This window comes from Protomyctophum parallelum (genome assembly GCF_964188405.1).
Source record: "Protomyctophum parallelum genome assembly, chromosome: 1".
Classification (NCBI taxonomy): Eukaryota; Metazoa; Chordata; class Actinopteri; order Myctophiformes; family Myctophidae; genus Protomyctophum; species Protomyctophum parallelum.
The window spans coordinates 92,021,087-92,025,280 of record NC_139697.1 but is presented as its reverse complement, the minus strand read 5'-3'; positions in this window follow the sequence as shown (position 1 = coordinate 92,025,280).

The following is a 4,194-nucleotide window of genomic DNA, read 5'->3' as shown; positions in this document are numbered from 1 at the left end:
AACCTCAAAAATGATGAAAAACAGCGTGCTATAATATGCCGTATAGTATGGGCTATAGCCCATGGTCAAAAATGATGAAAAATGAGGTTAATTTTTTTTTTCAAAAATTAAAAAAACGATGGGCTATAACCCATGTATTTTTTTTTTCAAAACCTCAAAAATGATGAAAAACAGCGTGCTATAATATGCCGTATAGTATGGGCTATAGCCCATGGTAAAAAATGATGAAAAACGAGGTTACATTTTTTTTTCAAAAATTCAAAAAACGATGGGCTATAACCCATGTTTTTTTTTTTTTTTTTTTTTTTTTCAAAACCTCAAAAATGATGAAAAACAGCGTGCTATAATATGCCGTCTAGTATGGGCTATAGCCCATGGTAAAAAATGATGAAAAACGAGGTTACATTTTTTTTTCAAATTTTCAAAAGACGATGGGCTATAACCCATGTTTTTGTTTTTTTTTCATTTTTTTCAAAACCTCAAAAATGATGAAAAACAGCGTGCTATAATATGCCGTATAGTATGGGCTATAGCCCATGGTAAAAAATGATGAAAAACGAGGTTACATTTTATTTTCAAATTTTCAAAAAACGATGGGCTATAACCCATGTTTTTTTTTTTTTTTTTTTTTTTTTTTCAAAACCTCAAAAATGATGAAAAACAGCGTGCTATAATATGCCGTATATTATGGGCTATAGCCCATGGTCAAAAATGATGAAAAACTAGGTTACATTTTTTTGTTACATGTTTTTTTTTTTTCAAAACCTCGACGTTGACGACGACGACGACGACGACGACGACGTTGACGACGACGACGACGACGACGTTGACGACGACGACGTTGACGACGACGACGACGACGTTGACGACGACGACGACGCCGACGACGTTGACGACGACGACGACAACGCCGACGCCGACGACACCGACGTTGACGACGACGTTGACGACGACGACGACGACTATTTTTTTTCAAAACCTCAAAAATGATGAAAAGCGGCGTGCTATAATATGCCGTACGGTATGGGCTATAGCCCATGTTCAGAAATGATGAAAAACGAGGTTCATTATTTTTTTCAAAAATTCAAAAAACGATGGGCTATAACCCATGTTTTGTTTTTTTTTTCAAAACCTCAAAAATGATAAAAAACAGCGTGCTATAATATGCCGTATAGTATGGGCTATAGCCCATGGTAAAAAAAATGATGAAAAACGAGGTTACATTTTTTTTTCAAATTTTCAAAAAACGATGGGCTATAACCCATGTTTTTTTTTTTTTTCAAAACCTCAAAAATGATGAAAAACAGCGTGCTATAATATGCCGTATAGTATGGGCTATAGCCCATGGTCAAAAATGATGAAAAACGAGGTTAATTTTTTTTTTCCAAAATTTCAAAAAACGATGGGCTATAACCCATGTTCATTTATTTTTTTCATTTTTTTCAAAACCTCAAAAATGATGAAAAACGGCGTGCTATAATATGCCGTACGGTATGGGCTATAGCCCATGTTCAGAAATGATGAAAAACGAGGTTCATTTTTGTTTTCAAAATTCAAAAAACGATGGGCTATAACCCATGTTTTTTTTTTTTTTAAACCTCAAAAATGATGAAAAACAGCGTGCTATAATATGCCGTATAGTATGGGCTATAGCCCATGGTAAAAAAATGATGAAAAACGAGGTTACATTTTTTTTTCAAATTTTCAAAAAACGATGGGCTATAACCCATGTTTTTTTTTTTTTTCAAAACCTCAAAAATGTTGAAAAACAGCGTGCTATAATATGCCGTATAGTATGGGCTATAGCCCATGGTCAAAAATGATGAAAAACGAGGTTCATTTTTGTTTTCAAAAATTCAAAAAAGGATGGGCTATAACCAGGGGGGCAGTCAGCCAGATATTTCGTGAAGCCTCATTTGAAATCGGTAGTTCATATAATGGCCTGTTGTGGCGCTGGACCGGACCCAAAAAGCCCCATAGCTCCATAGAGGCCCATGTATTTTGGCCCAACTTCACCTAGACTGTATTACCTTAATAAACATGGTCATGAATACTTTCTTCTTCCAGTCACTAGTTTAAAGTCTCATTTCTAATGTCATAATATTCTTTTTGGAAAATTATGGTCCCATTAATTAAAAAAATGACCATAAAGAAAAAAAACCATCGCGTATGTTCTGAGGGGCGTGGCTACCATTACAGTCTATGATCGGGATTCCCCTCCCACTCGAGTCAAAATAAAAACCAACGGAGAAGAAGGGGGGAAGTCCCGCCTCGTTGTCTGGGCAGCCAATGACCAGCTGGTATACAAAACGGAGCCAGCCAATGGCCAGCTGGTACCAAAGATGGCGACTTACATCAGGAATTAGCATATTATTACAGGCTTCATTTTACGTTCATGTTAGACCCGGGGAACGCTTTGTCCATATTTTTTACAGTCTATGGCTATAACCCATGTTTTTTTGTTTTTTTTCATTTTTTTCAAAACCTCAAAAATGATGAAAAACCGTGCTATAATATGCCGTATAGTATGGGCTATAGCCCATGGTCAAAAATGATGAAAAACGAGGTTATATTTTTTTTTCAAATTTTCAAAAAACGATGGGCTATAACCCATGTTTATTTATTTTTTCAAAACCTCAAAAATGATGAAAAACAGCGTGCTATAATATGCCGTATAGTATGGGCTATAGCCCATGGTCAAAAATGATGAAAAACGAGGTTACATTTTTTTTTCAAATTTAAAAAAAACGATGGGCTATAACCCATGTTTTTTCTTTCTTTCAAAACCTCAAAAATGATGAAAAACAGCGTGCTATGATATGCCGTATAGTATGGGCTATAGCCCATGGTCAAAAATGATGAAAAACGAGGTTAAATTTTTTTCTCAAATTTTCAATAAACGATGGGCTACAACCCATGTTTTTTTTTTTTTTCATTTTTTTCAAAACCTCAAAAATGATGAAAAACAGCGTGGTATAATATGCCGTATAGTATGGGCTATATCCCATGGTCAAAAATGATGAAAAACGAGGTTACATTTTTTTTTCAAAAATTCAAAAAACGATGGGCTATAACCCATGTTTTTATTTTTTTTTCAAAACCTCAAAAATGATAAAAAACAGCGTGCTATAATATGCCGTATAGTATGGGCTATAGCCCATGGTAAAAAAAATGATGAAAAACGAGGTTACATTTTTTTTTCAAATTTTCAAAAAACGATGGGCTACAACCCATGTTTTTTTTTTTTTTCATTTTTTTCAAAACCTCAAAAATGATGAAAAACAGCGTGCTATAATATGCCGTACGGTATGGGCTATAGCCCATGTTCAGAAATGATGAAAAACGAGGTTCATTTTTTTTTTCCAAAAATTCAAAAAACGATGGGCTATAACCCATGTTTTTTTTTTTTTTTTTTTTTTTCAAAACCTCAAAAATGATGAAAAACAGCGTGGTATAATATGCCGTATAGTATGGGCTATATCCCATGGTCAAAAATGATGAAAAACGAGGTTACATTTTTTTTTCAAAAATTCAAAAAACGATGGGCTATAACCCATGTTTTTATTTTTTTTTCAAAACCTCAAAAATGATAAAAAACAGCGTGCTATAATATGCCGTATAGTATGGGCTATAGCCCATGGTAAAAAAAATGTTGAAAAACGAGGTTACATTTTTTTTTCAAATTTTCAAAAAACGATGGGCTATAACCCATGTTTTTTTTTTTTTTCAAAACCTCAAAAATGATGAAAAACAGCGTGCTATAATATGCCGTATAGTATGGGCTATAGCCCATGGTCAAAAATGATGAAAAACGAGGTTAATTTTTTTTTTTCAAAATTTCAAAAAACGATGGGCTATAACCCATGTTCATTTATTTTTTTCATTTTTTTCAAAACCTCAAAAATGATGAAAAACGGCGTGCTATAATATGCCGTACGGTATGGGCTATAGCCCATGTTCAGAAATGATGAAAAACGAGGTTCATTATTTTTTTCAAAAATTCAAAAAACGATGGGCTATAACCCATGTTTTTATTTTTTTTTCAAAACCTCAAAAATGATAAAAAACAGCGTGCTATAATATGCCGTATAGTATGGGCTATAGCCCATGGTAAAAAAAATGATGAAAAACGAGGTTACATTTTTTTTTCAAATTTTCAAAAAACGATGGGCTACAACCCATGTTTTTTTTTTT